This window comes from Ambystoma mexicanum, chromosome 3p (assembly GCF_040938575.1).
Source record: "Ambystoma mexicanum isolate Mex_15411 chromosome 3p, UKY_AmexF1_1, whole genome shotgun sequence".
In the NCBI taxonomy this organism is placed as follows: domain Eukaryota; kingdom Metazoa; phylum Chordata; class Amphibia; order Caudata; family Ambystomatidae; genus Ambystoma; species Ambystoma mexicanum.
This window is the reverse complement of record NC_090925.1, coordinates 936,713,387-936,737,034: the sequence shown is the minus strand read 5'-3', so window position 1 is coordinate 936,737,034 and position 23,648 is coordinate 936,713,387. Positions and strand designations below refer to the sequence as shown.

Sequence of the window (23,648 nt, the reverse complement as noted above, 5' to 3'; positions counted from 1 at the left end):
CTTCAGTGTAAAATAGATGGTTGGCATAATTGGATGAGAGAGATTCATGTTCTTCATCTGTGAGTAAGCCCATATTATTCCAATGTTCGCTCATCAAATGCCAGTCTTGTTTCAACTTTGAGATTGGATTTATGGTCAATTTTGTATAACATTGGGTATTACCCAAATGTTGGTTGGCTATTGTGATGTAGTCTGTGGTTCTAAGGAGGAACTATGTTGCCACCCTTATCTGCCATTTTAACCGTTATGTCCGGATTGTTTCTGAGGTTATTAATGGGTTCTTTTTCTTTCAAAGTTAGATTGTGTCTGATTTTAGGTTGACTGTTTTTCAAATATATTAGTCTAAGGTCTTTTTGTACAGCTTTATAGAAGATATCTACCACGTTGCCTTCTCGTAGTTGTGGAATGAAGGAGGAGCGAGGTTTAAGTTTCGTGCTGGCTGATAATCCTAAAATAATATTTTGTTCTTCTGAAAATGATTCTACTGTATGTATGTCTTCTGGTTCTGGTAAGTTTAAGAGTTCCACAGTTTTAAGAACATGATCCACTGACAGTTCAGATACGGGTTGGTTTGTACTTCTCTGATTGATGCTATTGCAATTGAGAAAGTGTCATTTCAGTTTCAGCTTTCTGCAAAATAGAAAAAGATCTTTATTAACATCGAAGTAATCCCAATTGCTGGAAGGACAAAATGATAGTCCTTTATTTAATGATTGAATCAATTCCGGTGGAAGATCCATATTTGTTAGATTTACAATTAGGTTTTCCTCTGTAGTTGTAGATTTTTCGATCTCGTTAACATTCCAACGGTGTTGTTTGTTTTGTTTCTTCTGTGCATATGATCTGCGTCCTCTTGACATAGAAATATGTAACATATTTCTACGTTTATAAAAGATGGCTTGCAAAGTACACAAACCATAGTTAGGTAAGCACCCAAATATATAACATTTATATATATTTGTGTGCATACCCTACGGTTTGCCTAGTTTTCAGGCCATCTTTTTTAAACATTTCAGGTTTATAAAAGATGGCTTTGAAAGTACACATTTCAAGCCATCTTTTATAAAGCTTTGACTACGGACAAAATTGTCCGTCGGCAAAGCTTTATAAAAGATGGCTTGAAATGTGTACTTTCAAAGCCATCTTTTATAAACCTTGAAATATGTCGAGGAATCCCCAGGTTCGCCGAGGGTTAAAGACGCCTCGGCGACCTGGGGAAACAAAGGGACGGTAAGTGCCTCTGGTGACCTCTCGCGCGAGGGGTCACCAGATGCAGTTACTATGACTGACGGAAGTGGCAGCCAGTCACAGCATCGCTGTGGCTGGCTACCACTTCTGTCAGCTTGCCTGACTTCATTGCAGGTGCATCTCCGGTCGCGGCTGTGGCCGCGACGGGATAATGCATCACGCCAATGTTGCAGTAGGGCGGCGGCCCTGGCAGGGCCCCGGCTCAGTCCCACTTTTTGGAGACTGCCGGGGCCCGGCCCAGGCAGGCCCCGGCCCACTTTAAGCACTGTCTGTACCCATAAATCCCCCCTTTTGTCTTCCTGCACTTATCAGACATACCCTGTCTGCTGCCTTAAACCCAGCAGTTGCCATTTGCTGGCTGCACTACCACTGCTTGTTGCCTGTATTATTTATATTGAATTATTTCTCCGTTTCTCCTTTGCTCCGCACTTTCCATTTCTCCCCCTTTTCCATGGACTTTTCCCCTTTGCCTCTCCCATGCACTTGTGCATTCTCAATGTCACTGGGCCTCGTAAGATCATTGTTTTTGTCTCCCCTGTTCCCCTCCCTTGCCTTGTCGCACTCTGAAACACTTGTGTACGAGCGCGATAGAAATAAAATATCAATATCGATTGAAGGAATCAGCATTATAAGATCACTGTTCACACTTAAACAAAAAATTAGAACCATGTGATGTTCGCTAGCTATAACCTCGATTGGAAAAAGTTAGCCATGTTTTTGTGGACTTAATTACCTCTTTTCAGCGGTATGTCAAAATTTTAATTACTTGTTACGCTCACGGTGATTGCTGTTTTTTTCAAAATAAACTGTTTTTATCATTTCTGTGAAAAGAAACAAAAGTTTTGCATATGTAGTGAATTTGTATGTTTATGTTCCTGATTCTGCATTAGATAACGCTATGACGTTTGTGATGATAGGATACGTTTGGCTATACAACCCACTAATGTCATTAAAATAGGTGGAGCTCATAGTGAGCGTCTAGTAATGTCAGTGTTAGGGGCAAGTGATCTGAATTAGTGCCACGTAGCAGACATTCGGAAGCCCTTAAGAGTGAGATTTCACCACAGAAACCGGGAGAATGTATTTTCCCAATAGGATTTAATTGGGTTTATAATTATTTTTGGCGGTAGATAGTAAAAAAAAACACGCTTTTTAATTTAAAAAATCGGGAGTCTCCCGCCTAAATCCTGGGGGTAGGCACGTATGCTGCGAGGGCACTTGAACTTAGGGCGATGGATCAACGGATACAATGTTTTTTTTTTAACTAGTTTATTCAATTTGCCAGCGCACAAACATATTGCAGAATACATTTCAACTAAAACAAGTGATATTTCTTTGCCCTGCATCCTTAAATGCAATCATAAACCTAGAAGTTAAATTAAGGAATGAGGACAAGAGGATGGAGAAGAAAAAAAAACATAATAATAATCAGACCACCCACACTTCCCTCACCACCCTGAAAGGGAAACTTTCAAATACATTGTTAAATACATAGTTCATGCTAAGAATAATAGTGTAATTTCATTAAATTTTTTAAAATTCAAAGTTTACTTACCCCAATATCCGTTGTGTTCTCTCTATCTTTACCAGATTAAGCTGGTTCTAAACTCAGGAAACCATCCCATATTTTATGAAAAAGCCTCTCCTTCTCCTGCAAGGACATTACAACTCTTTCAATGGATAAGATTAGCACAAGATGGGGGTACCCGACCAGTCGTTTCCGCAAGTGTTAAAGTGAGAAAAACGTACAGACATGGCAGATCCCTTTGGAGGGAGATTTCATCACAAAAATCGGGAGCATGACTTTTCCCCATTGAATTGCATTAGGGTTAGGGATGTTTTAGGAGGGAGACGGTAAAAAAAAGCAACAATTTTTACAGGAAAATCGGGAGTCTCCAGCCTAAATCGGGAGCATACTTGCCAACCCTACCGATTTAGGCGGTAGGATACCGCTTTTTAAGCAGTCCTATCGCCTACTGATTTATTGGCACCAAATACTGATTTTTTTAAAAAAAATGTTTTGCCCACGCCAGCTTGGGGGAGTCTTCCAAGGGCTCCCCCGAGCTGGCGTAGCGGGAGAAGGCACGGCATGCAGGCTTTTGATGTCAAAGGCACCCATGGCGGTGGGCTAAATGCGCCCCTCTGCCGCGGATGCCTTTGACAAAAGGCACCATTAGCCCCCCACCACTCCAGCTCGGGGAAGTCTTTTAATGGCTCCCCCGGGCTGGCGTGGTGGCAGAAGGCGTGGCAGGCGCCTCATTGTCATTGAATGCACCCGCGGCGGTGGGCTCATTCAATGACAATTGGCTGCTGACGCGCCCTATTCCTATCATTACCTCCTCGCCTGACTATTTTTGAAACTTTAAAGGATAGTTCCGGGACTTTTTTTTTATTGTCCCTACGGTTCGGCCATGTGTTTTTAAGCATAACTCGGTAGATCGTAGAAAACTTTCCTATGGACCTTACCCGACTTTTCGTCCATTAACGCACTCGAAATCAGCCGCCATTTTCTGATAATCCTATCATTTCCCCCCATCGCCCTGGCTCACCTGCTTTTGCGGCACTAAATCAAATCCCCCGCCCCTGAAACAGACATCAGCAGACGCGTACCGCCCATTTCCCAACGCCAAAGCATGTTTCGTGTCAACAATCGCTGCGCCTAAGCTAATGAAGTGTCGCCATGGAAATGGCAGGACGCCTCTTTCCTCAATAAGTATAAACACACCGTTTCACAACACACAGCAGCAGATTTTCGATTCCATTACTCTCTGTGTGTTACTTTGAGTATTCTGTGACTCGTTTCTGTGCTCTGGTCAGCTACCTTCGCCGCTTCTAGGCCTTGTGAACACCTGTACCATCTCTGTAAATTATTTTACTTTCTTTACCACACAATGGCTACAATAATGCCGTATATGTACGAGCCCGAGTGCACCGAGGAAGAACTACTGGAAAGGCAAGCACGCGAAAACGATGGGGATTCGGACGGCAGTTGGGAGGACCAGTCAACGGATGAAGAGCCTGGACCATGTCGCATGGACGGCGTCTCCACCTGGTGCACGTGCAATCGGTGCGAGCTAATGCCAACTGAGGAGGAGAACTGCTGCTGCCGTGAAAATTCCGGGTGCTTGGCCTACATTTCGGAAGGCGAGCCAAGTCCGCAATGCATCGCCGAGCTGCCAGAGTTCAGGGAAGCCTGCCTCTCACGGACCGTGTTGAGGATGATGATGGTGCTTATGCACGAACTTCGCGGCACTGTTCATCCGCGTAATCCGAGTAACGAGTAAGTATACTCTGGTTTTGATGTCAGTGATGCCACTACTATGTCATGGTCGTCTCCCACATATAAAATTACATCTACATATCATTCGAATGCATGTAAATTGGTTCCATATTGTGCATTTTCTAGATAGAATTTTTTTCAAAGCAGAATGACATTTTTTACCTGAATCGACAGTGATAAGAAAGTTTTGTCATTTTAATACAGTTTGCATCTTTCATTTTCACAGGTGGTACAGGCTGGTGGCCTATCGTTGCTTCACTTGGTGGCTTCACGGGAGGCTCGGACACCGCGTTCGGAGAGTAATACCTGCCTGTGCGGTACTTGCCATTAGACAACATTTCCCCAGCGACAGTGGACAATACCGCGGATTTTCCCTGGATGTGCTGCAACCGGAACTTTACAATGTGTAATGTTTATTATTTATGTTCAATTGAAATTAAGATCTAAAATAAAACCCAACATATATTTTAACAATGGTTGTTTTGATTTTTTAAATGAATCTAGTGTGTCTCCATTGAATAGTCTTCCTGTGCCTTGTCTTGTCACACCACATGTCTCCGGCCAGCATCCTCCCTCACGCTGGCCGCCCACCTTCAATCCACATAACCGTTGAACCCATATGCAGCAGACATACATATGTTATTTTGCGGGTTGGCATCAAGCCTCCCGGCCTTGCCTCCTCCCCCAAAAATACTTACCACACCACTTTGTTCAAGCGTTGGCAATAAAAGGCCGTTGGATTTTATTGATACAAAACATGGTTATAGGTAAATAATCAATATGGTTGATCGTAATAAATCATCCTTTTGGGCACCGGGTACAGAGATGACCCCCTCTGGCCCGTGCCGCCTTGCCACCACAGGCCAGCCTGCAGCTGACTAACTGTCTAGGCATCCAGGGTCTCCAGGGTGAACTGCACCCATATATTCTCCTGGGAGGCTGAGGTATTTATAAACTCACCCCCCTGCCTTCCATGTACTAGATCCTTCAGCCTGCCTCTTACATCCAGTGAGATGGCCTCTCCTTGGTGAGGCCCTGCGGCAAACGAGTCTTGTCTGCACGACCACCGCCCCAATCCACCCCCCCCGCCCTATCAAAGGCAGTTTGCACCGGGGTACTTGCGCTGGCAAGTGGAGCTGTCAGGGAGCGATAAAGGCCAAGAGGTGCCAAAGACCATGCACACTTCAAAGTGGTCTATAGAGCATGGGTTGTTGTTCCCATGTCTACCTCCAGACCCCGTGTCTCCTGCCAAGCATCCCCCCTCACGCTGGACGGCCCCCTGCAAACGGCATAATGCCACGACATATACACGTCTTTCATTCACAAACACACCCGTTTCGAATTCTTTATAACCCACTTCATATTTCTACTGAGCACTTCTTTGCGCTTTGCTAGTCAACCCGTGAAGGTGCTGGTTATCTGCTCTTCGTCTCTGTGAACTTCCGTGAACACTTCGAGGAAACTCCTCAGTTTGCAACCTGTGAACTGCTCCCTGTTCTACGACAAGAAACTACTCTGATCCCTGCATCTAACTGTTTGTTCGTCAAGGTAAGGCCATGTACCATAATCATTTTGCGTCCAATTTCTTTTCCTTCAAGACAGTACATGCAAGGAACTAGTCACATGTTCTGAGTTTACATTGGTATTCATAGAGAATTGTTGATCTTTACTTTTCAGAACTTTCCACAATGCCTGCCTGTTCGATTGGCGGTTGCCCTTCGAAGACCCATAATAAATCTGAAGGTACTATAATGCATGTTTTCCCTAAGACAATAGATCAGATACGAGAATGGGTCCGATATTGCGGATATCCACCGTCTGAGCTTGAAAGTAGAGTCCTAGAAGTCTTTGCGGACAAGAGGGGTGATCGATACCGCATCTGCAGCAGGCACTTTACCTCTGACATGTACTCCACATCATTGCTAATAAAGAAGAACACACCGCGAGCGAGGCGAAAATTGCTCTCAACCGCTATTCCCACTCTATTCGTCCACATCCCTCCACTGGTGAGTCAAGTTTACGTATTTATCTCTCGGCCTTGCGGTAGTGTGTAGCATTAGCTAACAATAATTTCCCCATTTATGTATCCACTCAATATGAAGGCGGAAGATTCTCCATCCGTGTCGTTATTGCAGTCATCAGCCACTTCAAGCGCCTATCAGGTAATCTTACTTGGCTATTCTGCCACTGACTTGTTTTAGGCATGTAAATCAATAGTTTTAATTTATCGTGTAATTATTTTACCTAATGGTACACCCTTGTACTCGTCCTCTAGTCTTTGTTTTCAGTTATAATTATTGTTATCCAAAATAATGCAAGTACTGTCTTTCAGGGAGATGCTGAGGAGTCCAACGTATTGACGACTACCGTTGATGTCACTCAGATGCTAGAGGTACGTTTCCGGACAGTTCCATCGATGGAGATCATCAGATCTTGCATTCTTGTAGCGTGATTGTTACACACAATGTTTCTTTTGTTTTTAGCCATTGATATGTCCTTCTGTCGTCGCCCTCCTATGTCTCCTCTTTTTTCAATATTGTGTTCATTACTAACGAAAGTCCTATGTTTCAGGGGGTCGATGGAGCTTTAGTCCAAGAAGAAGCGGGAGCATGCAGTTACGGGTCGGCGCAACAGCTTGCAGAAGTGTGCACCGCAGTTACATCGTCCCTTGATGTTCTTATGCATTTCGAGGTATGGATACTGACAGTTCGATCAAGCGAAATCATATGACGTGATTACATCCGCTATACTTCCTTCTTTATTAACGCAAGTACTATGTTTCAGGGAGATGACGGAGCTTCTTCTACAAGAACATCACCCCTAGTAGTTGATGCAGATCTCTGGGTGGTGACACTTCCAACGATCGAGCAAATCGAATCATATTTACATATCCATTATTTATTTTAGACAACTGATCATTTGTGCAGGTCTATTTAGATGAGCCGTTGACGCCTGCACAAAGTTTATGTTCTTTTTAACAAAATAGAAAACCATACTAATGCAATTACTGTGTTTCAGGGAGTTACTGAAGCATCATCTTCAATAATATCATCAATGGAAGCCTATGAGGAGCCCGAGGTATGGATCTTGACAGTTCCATCTAACTAGATCAACTATGCGTGAATAATTGTCGTTTGAATGTTCTACACAAAGCGTTCATTCGTGTTTTGCTATTGAGATGTATGTGGGTATTGGTCCCCAAGTACATTTTGTGTTTTCGATATTATTGTACATACTAATGAAAGTTCTATGTTTCAGGGAGTCGATGGAGCGTCAGTGCGTGATGGATGTGCTTATCATGAAAATATAGTCGTTGCAGCGCAAGAGGAAGTGGAGACATGCACACACGAGTCGGAGCAACAGCGTCCTGATGTTGAAGTTCGAGGCAAGAAAGTTTCAAAGAAAAGAAAGCAAAAGAAGGTTAGTGTCCTGGTCACTATATTATGTTGTTTTTCACTGTTAATAGTTCAATACTGTAAGTTGTGTTTAAACTGAACATCCCTTTTCCAATCTGTCCTCTAGTTGCGAGTGGGTGTACGAACTAGATCTACACAGACAGTGAAGCGAACGAGAGATGTTGCTTGTCAAACCTTTTGGCAGGGACTTGAGACTGGAGATGCATCGTGCCAATGGGAAGAATATGAAGTGATTGACAACGGATCTATACCACCACCAGCCATTGATAGTGAATGTCCTCCTGGTAGTTCGGATGCAGTCGGAGATCAATTCACAGAATCCACACCCGCAAAAACTAAGACCGCGAGAAAGTTGAAGAAATTGTTTTATTCACCCATCGCCGGAGAAGGAACAGATGTTGCAATGGAAGAGAATGAAGTGGACGACAATGAAACACCATCAATATCACTGAACATAGCGGAAGACGATATCAGAGATTCTACCTTTCATGTGAGTGACATGTCCTCAACGTTATAGGCCAAACCAGCTGGGATGCAGAGTGACAGTATAAGGAAAGAGGCCAAATTCATTGTATTCGATAGTTGTTTGATTGATATCATTATTAGGATGAAATGTGGGCATTCGGGTGGTGGGGAAGTATGTGGGGAGCCATTGATTAATGTGACTCGTGCAATTCGAGGCACTAACCTTAAAATACATGCCACCTGTACAAAATATCATCCTTTCTCATGGTCTGCACAACCCATGCTGGGGCAACTGCCAGCAGGCAATCTACTTTGTGCAGCGGCTGCACTTTTTAGTGGTTCAAGTTTTAAAAAGTTAGAGTCTTTCTTTCAGTTTGTGGGAATCCATTTCATTGCGAAAACTCAGTTCTACAAATACCAAACCGATTATCTATTTCCAGCCATTAGCGAAGCTTGGAGAATGGAAAAAATGTCTATTGATAGTACATTCGCGGGCAAACGGTTCAGGCTAGCCGGTGATGGACAGTGCGACAGCCCAGGATTTTCAGCCAAGTACTGCACCTACCACTTTCAGGACATGGAAAGTAAGAAAATTGTGAGTTCGGTGGTCGTGCAGGTGTCACAAAGTACATCCTCAGTGGCCATGGAGAAAGTTGGCTTTGTAGCATCATTGCAAGAACTACAATCGCGGGGAATGGTGATCGACCTGATAGCCACGGACAGACACGTTTCAATTGCCAAGACGATGAGAGAAGAGTACAAAAATATAAATCACCAATTTGACGTTTGGCATCTTGCAAAAACAATCAATAAAAAAATGTCGGCTGCAGGTAAAAAAAAAGATATGCAAGGTATTTCACAGTGGTCCAAGTCAATCAGCAACCATCTTTGGTGGAGCTCAAAAACATGTGGAGGGTCGTTGGAAATTCTACTGGAAAAATGGCGGTCAGTAATGCTACACTGTACCAACGTTCACCGTTGGAACACAAACCAACATTTCCACAATTGTGAACATGGCCATTTGTCCACAGAGGAGGCACGGAAGAAGAAGTGGTTGATTCCTTCATCACCCACTCACAAAGCCATTGAAAAGATTGTATTTGATAAAACTATAACAAGAGATTTGAGGGGACTCACGGAATTCTGCCACACAGGAGATTTGGAGGTGTTCCACAATATGTGCCTAAAGTACAGGCCAAAACGATTGCATTTTGGCATGGAGGGCATGATAAATCGAACTCTTCTAGCGGTCTTGGCACATAACCATAATGTTGGCCGTCAACAAAGTAGGACGACCGGAACTTTAGGGACGCTTCGCTACAATAAGGCCTTCACTAAAAGAAGTAAACAATGGGTGATCAAACCAGTGTTTGAGGATATGCAATGTGAGTTTATTGAGAGACTTATTGTTGATGTCCTAGATAGGCACATACATGGAGTTGTGAACGAACCTGTGCAGGGTACAACTGCATTGCCACCCAACATTGCCTCTGTTCCATGTCCACCTAAAGAAGAGCTCATTGAGAAATACACATCACGGTTTAAATGATTGTAATTTGATTGTCTGTTCTCTCGAGTCTCCTCATGTCGCAGGCCCATTGAATATGTGTATCTATGTAATGTGTAAATAAAAGTGATTGCTCAGTGTACATGCAATGTGTCTCTCCACCCTTGCCCCTCCCTTCACTGTGCAGTAGTGCGAACCACCCGGGTGTCACCTGTGACTTTGCTCTGGAGTCTCCTCATGTCGCAGGCCCATTGAATATGTGTAGCTATGTATTGTGTAAATAAAAGTGATTGCTCAGTGTACATGCAATGTGTCTATCCAACCTTGTTCATTTGCGCATTAAATTAAACCAAACAGTAATATAAATCATTTTTCAAAAAATATAGAATGTCTCCGTATTTATGGTTCTCTGGGGCTGCAAAGCACGCAGACAAAATGCAAAGATGGAGTGTAAATTTCAAGTCCTGTGAGATGGCCTTACACTGAATGTAGCTAACTAGGAATGTGTGCTCGTTCAAAGTGAAGGTCAGCTGCTTTGATTTTTTGCTCGGGTGCCGGAATGGCCCACGACTCAGTATAAGGTTCTATTGTTATTTGACCTTGACAGGCCGGGACCATCCCGAAAGACTTCTTTTTGGGGGTGTGGTGCAATAACGTAAGAAACGATAATGAATAAAATTTCAGAAACGATAGCCATTTAATGTTCGTTCATTAGAAGAAATAACGTCGGCATAGAAGGAGTGGTATTTCGGCGCTGCCCTACGCACAGACACAATGGAAAATGCAAATATAATGTAAGTAACTCTTTAGATGAGTTTATACCGCAATTTAAACTTGTTCGTTCTATGTGGCATATTGTTTTGTACCGCGCACTATCTTGAGGAGAACCATCTCCTTTTACGGAAGCACCTCAAAACCTTCCTCTTTGCTTCTGCTTTCTCTCTCCCTCTCCCCTGCTACAACTGGTCCACTGTCTGCGACCTCGGTCCTGGGCCTTCCACTCTCCACCTGCACTGCCTCCCTGTCAACCCCTGCACTGGGGGACTGTCTCAGTATCCTACAGCCCCCCCTTGACGTATAATACCCAGTTGCACTGTCCTAGCTATGAAATAATTTCCCGACCTAATATATAAAATGAATAATTTTAATAATGATCTGATGGTGAGACTAATTTCATTTTTTATGTTTTTGAAACAGGTACATCGTTCATTATTGTATGTGTCACGAGTACCAGACACCGGCGGATGGCTTTTTTAACCGCCAGTTGCTTCTCCGCGTGAACAACGTTACCACCCTGACCATTTTATGGGACGATCGCCAAGTACAAGTATGCCCTTACGCGGTACTAACGGCTAGATGCAACATACAGACCGTTGTGGTGGCCTAGTGCCTCGTTGTTGGAACAGCCATGCGATTATCAGTGCGACCGAAGAGCTTATTTTATCGTAAACCAACACCCTGTGTACTGCACACGAACATCGCTTGCCTCAAGACGAACTATTTTGGATCGAGAGCAAATAAAAATGCAAATCGCTGAATATTCTCAAAACATTTGATGTCAAATTAAATGTACTATGCCAAATGTACAATCTTGCCGTTTGCTTTTAAACCACAGTTTCATATTCCGAATTGTGGCGCTGTATTGTGAGATGATTTAAGACCCTGTGTACAGCAAAGGAACATCGCGTGCCTCAAAACGAACTTTTTGGAACGTGAGCAAATAAAAATGCAAATCGCTGAATATTCTCAAAACATTTGATGTCAAATAAATGTACTTTACCAAATTTACAATCTTGCGGTTTAATTTAAAAGTACAGTTTCATATTCCCAATTGTGGCGCGCTGTGTTGTGTGAGCTCATCTGTGTTGATTTCCGGGTTCTGTGTGGAGTCGCGTAGAAGACGCCTGGGCGCGTTTGCCTTCGCAGCTCAGTCACGTCACGGATAGAGGCGGGGAATATGAATGTTTTGATAAAGTCTGTTTCAGGGGCGGGGGATTTGATTTAGTGCCGCAAAAGCAGGTGAGCCAGGGCGATGGGGGGAAATGATAGGATTATCAGAAAATGGCGGCTGATTTCGAGTGCGTTAATGGACGAAAAGTCGGGTAAGGTCCATAGGAAAGTTTTCTACGATCTACCGAGTTATGCTTAAAAACACATGGCCGAACCGTAGGGACAATAAAAAAAAGTCCCGGAACTATCCTTTAAGATTCCTACAGATTTTTGGACACAGAATGTTGGCATGTATGTGGCAGGGTTGGCATGTAACTTTGGTAAGTTGCAAGGACGATTGATGCATGATCTAAAATACATGTCCCTGTCGATTGGGCCAATAAAATGTCTGACCGAACCACCCCTTTAGGCATGCATTTCTATTTTTCTTGAGACTGGGGCGGACATACAAACCCTGACGACTTTATACAGACATGTTACTATTTTTTTAAAGCTTTACTTTCTTACTCTTAAAATCTTTCTTACCCAAAGGAAAACAATGGAAAATAAATGTGTACCTGTTAATAACTACACTCAAACAACAATGATCTCTGCAACGACTGGCCTATGGATGGCCGCAGCGTTGGAGTTCGCCGTTCCCTGAGCTGCTGCGCTCCGTTTCCCAACCCCAAGTCTTCCGGCTCTAACACGCCCCTTAGGCGCGAGACTGGCTTTCCTGACGTCATTCCATTCCCCCCTCCCCTCCGGCAGCCTATGCTGGTGTCGGCGGCCATTTTGTGTAGCGCGGGTGAGCAGGCAGTGTTTGGGTACACAGCTATCGCCGTTTCCCGGTGTGTCTGCACAGGAACCCGTGGTAAGAGATTTGGGGTGTTTGACTGAGGGTTTACTCGAGTCTTAGCAGTGGTTTTCATCAGCTTTCCATGTCGACTGACGTATGTTGCACAGGCGTTTGCATCACAGCCGCGTGATAACAAAGATAACGTGGCTGAGTGTGGGACGATGGGGGAGCTATGTTGTTTGTCCATCGGTAAATGAACGGGGCCTGCAGAAAACAAGAGAATTAAAGGTGTAAGTAACGGCCAGAGCGTGGGCTACCCTGGGGAGGAGGTGTGCGGGTTGTGAGTTCTTGCGTAGCCAAACAAAAATGGAGGACGCGGGTATGGAGATTGGCGTTGGGCAAAGGAGATGTAGGGGGTGGAGGGGTGCTGGTTCAATGCCAGCAAAGCGGGGTTTGTCACATTTGCAGAGATGATAGTGGGAATCGGGTGGTTCTGATGTAGGCAAAAGCATAGGCGTTCTGATGCGGTGCCAAGCATTGAATGGTCTGGAAAATGCTGCGTTTGGAATGCTGGATTGGGGAGTGCGATGCAGATCAAGTAGAAGACTGCAGGTGTTGTGATGTGGATAACGGGCTGTTGCAGGGCATTGGCCGCTCTTTTGGTGGAGGATATCCCTGCTGCTTGAGGCAGACGTGCATTCACGCTCTGCGTATTTGGTTTTGTTTTAGATTGTTCATGAACTGATCATTTTACGTGCTCAGAAACCCTTTTAAGTCCATATGAGTGCGTAAATGACCTACGTTTAGTATGTTCTACTAATGCGTATAAGGGGTTCACATCTCTCGCTAAGTGTGCGAAATTCTGCATATCGGCTAGCGTGTACTAGATTGTCCTTGCGACCAGATAGGTGTATTTAAAACACGATCTACTTGTGGTGTTCCCGCTGATTGTAGAAACGGAGCAATGGGTAAACCGCGTTCCTGCTCTAAGGAATGTCATGTGTATTTGTGGGAATTCTTTTTTTTTTTTATCAGTGTAACGATAGTTTCTGCTTTTGAAACGCACGGCGTATGTGTGTGCTGAATTAATCTCCGTGTATGCGACATGTCGAGTAACTATTTGGTGCCTCTTGTGTTTAATGTACAGCAATTATGGAAGTACGTTGTGCATTACTGAGACTTAATGCATCCAGAATGGAAACGATTTCCAGCATGTATTGTGGTGTTGTAGCTTTTGGTGTAAGTGGCATGCGCACACATCACTTTTAAATTATTGCAGGGTAATCGTTTTGATTTTTGACTCCTCTAGATGATGATACTGTGCTGGTTGATGCACTTTAAATGTATCTGGACATTGTTGACCGCCGTACATAAAAATGTTCTGTGTTTTGATGTGTAGCTTTCCAGGTAACTCCTTACTATTCCAAATGCCTGTTTTTAAATATCACGGTAACATGAAAACCTTTTCGTGAGTTCAGTGCCATTTCTCGTTCTAGATGTAGTCATACATTTGGAAAGTAATTTTGTGTTTTGGATTGTCTGGTGTGTTTAGATTGGTAGCTACCTACCAGCAACGCTGACCACTATGACCACGTCTGTCTGTGGCCTCCAAAGGCTGATGTTCAGATTTGCCCCTATCCGATCTCTGCGCGATAAATATCTAGACACCTAACGTTCCGAAAACCTGCAAAACAACGGGGATTGTCCTACAGCCTTCTAATTTGAGACTAATAATGGTTTCACCGCCGTTAATGAAAACCCATAACTCATAAATTGTTTATATGGAGATGATTTTATTTTAATGGGAATGATTTTAATGGAACAGGTGAAATGGCAAGGTGCGTGAAGCATGCAACTTATCTTTGGGCGTGGTATACCCCTTTCTGTACTCATTGCTCCAGTTATTTAATTTATCTAGGAGTTTCTGACATACGTTCTTTTTCGCAGCCACTTGAGATCACTAAAGGGATCTGCTTCTTGGGTGACAAATGGCTCTATAATTCCAGGTGTGTAGTTCAGCAGTGAAGTCGCCTGTCGTAAGCATGAATGTGGTTCAGTGGGTGTTGTGTACACGGGAAGCACGTACAACATTTTATGCTTCTCTATGGGATATGATGAGATCATTTAGGCAATGGGTCTGGTGTCAAGATAGATGTTGGAGTCATTATGCCAAGGACCCGTGGGTAGGGATATGGCCTGGAAACTTTTCTTGAATTACTTGGTTGTGTTGTAAATTCATCAAGGCCTTGCATGACTTCATAGGCTGGATGCCTTGGATAAAATTCGTTTGTGCCCTCGCTTAACTTAACCTTTTGGGATAAGCGATGGGTTATGAGTTGTTGGATCATTGGGTTATGACAGGCACATACTCCATTCAGACCTATGATTTGGATGCAGCCAAGGCTTTCTCCCCGGTAGGCCTTTTTTTTAATTATTTTTTTTATAAAGTATGATGCAGAGGAATTTAACCGTGCGAATGTTTTGTGCCTTCAAAGCAGGCATGGTTTGAACGCAAATTCCGACTGTCATGTGGATTTGCTGTAGCTTTTCTGACTTTAAAATAACAAACTCGCTCGTGTTCTCTACAATGGTCGGCATGCAGACATTTGAGCCATTTTCTGGTCGTGTTGATCTGGAAGGAAGTTCCCTTTGTCGTCTGTGGTAGAAGAAAGTTAAACATTTAGTGCCAGGTTTCTTGTTTTGCCAACTAGACATGGGGGTCGGGGGGCATGTGAACATATGCTTGTTGGAGCATGTTCTTTGAAACCCCACCACAGGTTTTCAAGACTGCATTTTGGTATTTGCGAATATATATCTAACCCATCCGGCCACTCGCTGATTTGGCATTGGGTCGGGAGGGGGCCTGAAGCTGGTAGATGTAAAACTAGAAATGATTAGATGCTGAGCAAGTAGCAAAGGTCAACAAGGGTCCTTTAGCCACTTACACATACTTCTAGTATAAGTGCAGAAAATGGTGCCCTGGCCTTAGTGATATCTTTTTGGAACTAAAGACAGTGGTGCCCTTGTGGGGAACATTCCAGAATCTGAAACACATTTGAGTGAGAATACCTGGATATCTGCTGTGACAGTGATCAGAGGTAAGATGCGTGCAGTGTTGGCAGGAAACAGATGGACAAGCCCAATTTCCAGCGGCTATCAAGTTGGAGGAAGGTTCGCAAAAAAAAAATGTAGTACGAATGTTTGCAAAGGGATTTGTTGGAGGTTAAATATTGTTTAGCATTGCAGTGCCTGCCTTGGCGTCTGGGTTTGATGACCTTGCAAAGATGCTATTGCTTCAAGTGGGCTTGCAGGACTTTAGATGTATGTTTCTAGTACTTTGGTGTTGCTGCTAGAATCCTTTTGTCTGCTTTACATGTGTCTCCGGTCCATCTTCTCTACTGTGAATGGACCTGGCTGGAGCATCTCCAGCGTTTCTCCCCGGACATCCTCTTTGTGTATCAAACCATGACTAGAATGCCTCTTTCGGGGCTTGTCGCCTGCCCTCTATGACCATTCCTGATGGGTGTGGGCGCTGGAACACTGGTAACTCCTGCAGAGCTGGTGCAGAAATCTGGCTCTTCGCTTTTGTGCATGACCATATTTTTTGCATGGGGCTGTTTGTTCTGGGGAGGCTAGGTTTGAAACCAGACAATGGGGTTCTTACAATGTGTTTTGGCGTTTTCCCCTTCCATTTCGGCAGTGCTGCATTTGATTGGGGATTTGTGATCATTTTCTTTGAGGCTCAGCCTACCCCTAGAGCCAGAGGAGAATGTGTGCGCTTGGAATGGTGGTAGTAGTGGGAAATTACTGTGTCAAATGGCAAGTGGTGTACATTGGCAAGCATGTGGCTGCATCTTCATGTCCCGCGGCTAACCTTCCTCGTGTATTACATACAGTAAGGAGCCAACACCGGTTTGGTTGGCTGCGGTTGAAGGGAATTGAGCGCATCAACCATATGGCTATACTATCCCAGTCAGAAGGATTGCTTGGTTTACTATAGCATGCAAGTGAGGTCAGCCAGGATATTGTGAGTCCTTCGATCAATGGGATTTACTAGCCAGGCATTAGGTTCCTCACTTCCTCGCATGAATATCAGTTTTCCACATGAATGCAGCACACCATTTCTTACTTTCACGTTTTGGGGCCTGTCTATTATATTGCTGGTAATAGTAGGTTGGATCTTGGGTGTGCTGATCTTATATTTGTGTTTAAAGAGTTGTTTGGTGACCACACTGTGTTCTCTTCATAACTAGAATCCATGCATTCTTCTCCCCCTTTAGGCTGGCATCACTTGTAGAGCCCCACAAACACGTTCTCTTGCTATGGCAAGTCCTTTAGCTTCCACCCTGGAAACTTGGCCAACTTATTTCAAATCTAAACTGACAATATTCTACTGATCTTCAGGGACCGCATGACCACAATTTTTAAACAAAGACTCGAGTGCCTATGAAGGGTGCACAGCGGATTGATTTCCTGCAAGCTCTGCATCAATTCAAGTAACATAGCAAACCAATATCTGCCATGCATCTCTGCCTTTTCAGTGTCCCCTCCCCCATTAGACAAAGATATGAATCTAGGCGTTGCTTTCAATGGCTCAGTACATCAACCTTTATTTGAAAATGGCCATTGAAAATGGCCAAAATTTAACCTGCTTATTTGTGGGGAAACCATGTCTTGATCTTGGCATAACGTTGCACTTAACCAGTCACTGGTGTTGAGGAAAATTGATAATTGCAACAAAGTATACTTGTGTTTATTAAAATCTTAACACAACTGCATTTGGTTTGAAATTGAGCAGGATTATTTCCTGTTTGAACAACCGGGAACTTTTCTTGCCTAACTTGAAATTCCTGCGGTGCCTACCACTTAACTTAAGGGTGCAATTCAATGCTACTTGCAAAACCGACATGTAACTGGAGGATTGTCCCTGAATATTTAACTAAAAATATTCCCTCGCTTTCAAGCTCCACAACATCCATATGAAGCCTAAGCCAGCCAACCAAATCGCCTGTCAATGGATTATGTCAAGGCTCCAATCTGTGGAACAATTTAACAGGCAACTAAAAATTTCAGATTCTCATATATAAATCAAGAGGTTACACTGGAGATTTCTCTCCATATACAAGCTTTTCTGCTAACTACTCTTGACTCCCTTCTAGTGCATGTCTTTGCTTATATGCAAGACATTGTGTTTTGTTCCTATTGTAAGGAGTCCTTTAAGGAATGTTGGTCTTTGGTACTGTTCCCTAAACCGAATCTATCCATACTGTCATTTCCACCCCACTACCTTGAAGCAAATTGTACTTGCATGTGGTGAATTCAAAATGAAATTGTCTCTTTGAGTTTGTGGTATCATGGTATTCCTTGAAAAGCTTTCTGGATTGGTTTGACACTTCCATTAACGGGGATATATTTCCTTGCACTTCATGATTGAAAGGTGAACCTTCTTGATTAGATCATACGATTTAAGGTATCAATTTCAGAAAAGTTGTCTTGCCATGGCTGCGATAGCGTCCAGCCTCAGCTTTATGGATTGAGTGGGATCTTGATTGAAACATTTGTTGGTGGCTTTAATCTCACATTTCAGTGTCTTGGCTACAGTGAAACATGTCAGTTTAACGGTTAGTAGCCAGACATGAGCTCCTCGCCCCCTGGCATACCATTATTACTTGACAATCGTGAAGTATCATTCACTACTGGATAGTGCACATGTTGTGCCCAGGTATAGGTCATGCCCTTTCCAAATATTTAGTTGTACTAACATTGCTTTACCAGGGGATGTATTTGGGATATTCCATAACAGTGTGGTGGTTTCTCGGTTGAGGGAAAGACATTTTGTAATGAAGCTCGGGATATATGTGCGGCTGAAGGGTAAACTGTTCCACTTAAAAGTTAATAGCCAGGCATACAAATGCACTCTTCCCGTCAGTTACCTAAATGTACATAGCCACTTTTGTAATTTACACATTTTAAGAATCTGTTCTCTTGCCAGTGGCGAGTAAGCATTTTGGGGCCTAGTATATTTTATTTTTCACAACTATTTACTTCCTGGGGTAAGGTTTGTTAATTTGGATGTAAACCTACGATTGGCTCTGGGTTTCAAACACGCTTCTAGGTTTTGTGACTGAAATAGTGTTGATTGCAGGTGTTGATTGCAGGTGTATGTACTATGCTTTAGTTGGGGTGAGCTGGAAGAACCTGTTCTTGCATACCTCTATAGATTGCTTAGCTCTTATTGTTCCAGAACTTGATCCCTTGGTATGGGATTCTTTCGGGGACCAGCAAGACATTCTTCCAGTGAAGTAGAGTTGTCGCCTATCGCCAGATAAGTTGTTTGGATAACAGAAGTAGGGGTAATAAAACAAATTGCTATGTCATTCGATGATTGAGTTATCCTTTTCCTTGTTAAACTAAATAAGCCCTTTGTGTATTTTTGGTTTTCCCAATTGTATGATTTTACAACTGGGAAGGGGGTTGAAGGTCATTGATTATATTGGCTCATCTGTTGGTGCAGCACGTTTACCTGATGCAGGTGCATTTTTGTTTTTTTCTTCTTCCCCTAATCTGATTCTGGATTTTGGTCGAGTGTTTGACCACAAAGATGGCAATCGCTAGTTTGAATTTAAGATCTCGCTTGACTTGCTCGGTGCATCATTTTTGGTAAGATAGGTGAGTTTCAGGATCTTTTAATATTCTTGATTTGTGTTGTGGTTTCCCTACTGTAATTTTTTCCTGCTCAGTTTAGTGTTGCGGTAGGTATATATATATATATATAAAACTTTATAAACGGTTGTGGAAACTTTTAATCCGGGTTGAGAAGTAGTTCTTGCTGTCTTTCATTCAAAGATCTCAAAGGTGATAGACAGGACATCCTTCACTAACCGTGGCTTGCATTTGCTGTCTAACTTTTGGGCGGCTGCAAAAGGCCATGTCTGTTTCCAAAATATGCCTGGGTTCTGCAGTACTGTTGATGTTAACATTGCATAGTGTTGTTTACATTGCATAGTGTATATGATTGTAGACATTTAAAATCCTAAACTGGCCTTTTTACAGTTCGACATACTTGTTTACTCCAGGTGTTCTAATGTAAAACGATTCCCAAATGGAACAACATAATGTAAGCTGTGTCATTCTTAACAGGTTTTTAAATGCAAGAAGTTACTGTTTGTCCTCCTGCAAAAAACCCTCTAGGAGGAAAATGTAGTATGGACCATATTATAAATGTCTCTAAAGATCATGGTATATTTCAAGGGTACTGTTGGATGGAATTTCTTCTTTTTTCTTGCGAGTGTCCACTCAAATGTCTTCTCTGGTACTCCAACCATAATGTATATGGCTGTTAGCCAAAAATGTGTTTTGTTCCTATAAAGAACAAGGCTACAGGCAGTGCTTCACGAGGACCCGGCACTCCAAGATAACATTTATGAACTCCTAAAAATGTGCTTGATGAGACCTGTTGGTCTAAAAATGATATTCATGGCTATTCCCATTTTTTAAACAGTTAATGGAGCCATGATATTTTTTATTCCTCACGAAGCTTGATGAGAAGAATGTTAATCACCCCGTTGTAATATCACAGACAAATGGCTATACAGAGTTTCTTTTTAGAACACTACCATTATAATAGTTTGGGATTGACTTATCTGTTGAAAAGTGAGACTTAATTTATGTACTGTAAAGAACAAGTTACTCTGTTCATACTGCCACTTGGTCCTTCTAAGTAGCAGGTGATCTGTTTAAAATCTTTATAAACGCTGACAATGTTTTAAGGATTTGAGATTTTTAGGGTCAAATATAATTATGCTGGTCCATTCTTAAAATTGGGGACTGCGTGGGGTGTAGGCACGTTTTAATTGTACATGCAATTTTAAATGGTCTGTGTCTATTTACAAGTTTTTCCCTGGAACATGTTTTCCAATATTATATTATGTTTTTTTTTTATCACGCTTATGGGTACGTTCCTACCATTTTGCTACAAGCTTTGTTCACACCTAACTTGTTGGATAGTTGGAACTGTTTCTCAAATGCTTTTTTTATATGTCTGTTCTATTAAGGCAAAGAGCTGTTTGAAAAATTGGTAATCCTGGCTGCAGATCGCAAAGTATATCTATGTTGAAATTGATCATGACAGACAGCTAAATGGGGCACAAAAAGGTTGGTTTTCATGTTACTGTAAACATGCATGCATGACTGTTTTATGTATGTTTGGTTCAGACTGTATCCAAATTCTTACTTGGTCCTGAGTGATTTATTTCCATGCACATTTCCTGTATTTCATTCAGAACATTGGCTTACTTTTTAAATTGTGTCGCTGATGATTTGTTAATGGATACAAAAACAACTTGGCATTTCTCTATTTGACCCCCGAGATTATACCATAGTAATTGGTGGACACAAATGTGATCACAAAAGTACATTTTTCTGTTGGTTTATATACATGTGTATACAATAAGCAACCATTTGTGGAAATATGTGTTGGCTGTGTAGTTCCGATCATGGGTCTGTTTGAAAATAACCGAAAGCTCTACTTTGCGGTTTCATCTATTTTAACTGTGTCCAATCCTCCTATAAGAGAACATTTTAGAATCCTTTGAAATACTGGGCATTGGCAGGATTGTGTCTTGATAAATTGATTACAATGAGGTCAAATCAGGCTGTGTAGTCTAGGAGGCCCATCGATTGCTAATTTACTAAGAAGGTTGAGTTTCATGTTCCATAAATGCCTTCAATCTGTTTTCAAAAAATGTTTTGGAGGGTTGCTGAACTATTGTGAAGTTCATTTCTGGTGGCAAAAAGTCAGTGCAGTTTGTAAAGTGCCATTTCGAAATTGAACTGCTTCTAGAGGCTGGTGTTGTGGAGAGGTAGTCCCGTATCCACTACAGAACAGTCATTTTTGCAATTGCTACCAATGGGGGTTTCTCCCTTCCACCCCCAACTCTGTTGCAAGCTTTTTTGAAGAGGAGGCCCCCCTAAGAAAGCAGACTGTTTCACCATACAGTTGAAATCAGCTTGACTTTTCGCTTAACATGCTCCCCACATAACATTGCCCTGCATTGTTTTACAAATACCTGGATTAGTGTACTCCTTGGATACCTCTGTATAGGCATTTAAAAAATCATAATCGGACCCTTATGGAAAGTCTTATGCTGAAAGGGCAGCTGTTCAAGATTTGAGGAACAAGGGTGGTTTTCTCAGACCCGTGGCTAGAATTATTTTTTTGATTCCAATACCTTGAAAAAACGAAGACAATAGCATTTTGCAATACTCTACAGTTAATTATGGATCCTGGCTGCGGTGGAATCATTCACCTTAACAATGGAGGTTGAAGAAATGCTTTTTTGTTTTGGGCGATTATGAATCATTCTTCACTTCATTTATTGCGGGAGCCGCTTTGAATGCATCGTCCAACATCACCCTGGTATCGTGCATTCGATTTTAGAAACATCGGGAGCCAGGCTATGTTTTCGGTCTGCTTCTTTGTACCGTTAATATATAATTGGTCTATCACTGTTAGTATTGGGAGCATAAGCTATGGCTCCTTATTAAATGGATGAAAGGGGGCAAATGTTCAAATGAGAGCTATACTCTGAAGACCATTTGGGAGCCCCACGCCAGTGACCCCTGGTGTTACTACTTAAGTGTTTTTCTTCAGAGAAGCATAATGATGTTGTTGCTTTTTGGAATTAGTTTGTTGATTTGCACTTAGCAGAATAATTTATACTGCCAAGTTTGGCAGCCTGTGTTAGTTTGTTTCATTTTCACATTAAGTTCTGGTCCATGAACACACATTTGGTGTTTTTTCTGCAATCAGCCAATCAAATGAGGTACACTGAGGTTTTTGTGTCAAAAGCTCATAACATACTAAGTTGATGACAACATTGTTTTCAGAAACGCTCCAGAGGAATGAGTTGTAAAGAATTTCTTTTGTCTATTAAAAATCGTTCTTTGGGAACATATCCAAATTATATTGGGTAATGCTGCAAGTAGTCACTATTACAATTAGTATGCGGGTATAACATAGTATATAAGCGGTATCCTTCAAGTGGATCTTATTCATCGTAATTTTAATCTAACTACGAACAGTCAATTTTTTGAATATTTTTAAGTGTTTTCAGCTTCCAATTTTTCATCCTGCATCAACCTAGATTGTTATTTATGTTTCCTGCATTGATTTTTGCCTCCGTTTATTCTTTATTGCAGTCTTAAACTTGGTTTTAATTGGTTGCCCACAGGATTGACTTGGGTGTCCACCACTACTTGTTAAGGAAGCATCTATTGGTTTTACAGGTAAGATACCTTGAATTGAAGGTCTGTTTAGTTTACGTCTAATTATAGGCTAGACTGTCTTCAAAATGTACATTGTCTTTACCTGTTTGGTATCAGTGGATGGCTGTTCTTACACTTTGTAAACGCATCCTATTGTATAATCTTAGAATATGATTCATATGGCAACAGAAATGGTGATAAATATTCATTGCCTTACAACGAACAAGAACAGTGCATGTTCCTTTTGAATCTCATGTGTTGTGCAAATTGTTCGACCATCCTTTTGTATGTTAGATGTGCACATAAAGAAATATATATTTTTTTCCTCAGGCTAGTAGGTTGGAATTTATATGCTCAGTTTTGCTCTGTCACAGTAGAGCTTGGTTTTTAAGCCCTCAACCTTCTAGGGAGCAATGATGAAGACCATTTGTGACAAAAGAAAGGTGTATGAAGTCAAGGGAGAGGCTGGGGGCTATGCAGTCAAGGGATGGGGGAGGGGTTGGACTATGAAGTGAAGGGATGGGGAGGTTAACTTACTCCATTATAATGAGGGTGAGATTATTTTACAAGGATAAGCGCTGCAGGTTGGTAGCATTCAGTTTGAAAGGGCGCAGACTTGATTTAGCTGCTGTGCCTCCTTTCTCTTCCTTCTAAGCCACAACTTTATGGATTATGCTGGCCTTTCCACTGCATTTTAGAATTGGTCCACTTTTCCCTTTCTGATCCTCACAAACACTG

General features: G+C 42.3%; 1 protein-coding gene across 1 annotated transcript in view; it reads left to right on the top strand.

Moving 5' to 3' along the window:
* The first annotated feature begins 12,587 nt into the window (after positions 1-12,587).
* RBM12 (RNA binding motif protein 12) overlaps positions 12,588-23,648 on the top strand; it is a 76,810-nt gene continuing 65,749 nt past the window's right edge. The window contains exons 1-3 of the mRNA XM_069652238.1: positions 12,588-12,719; positions 20,699-20,798; positions 22,845-22,931. The gene's annotated coding sequence lies outside the window, so the exon portion shown is untranslated. The remainder of the gene's footprint in view (positions 12,720-20,698; positions 20,799-22,844; positions 22,932-23,648) is intronic.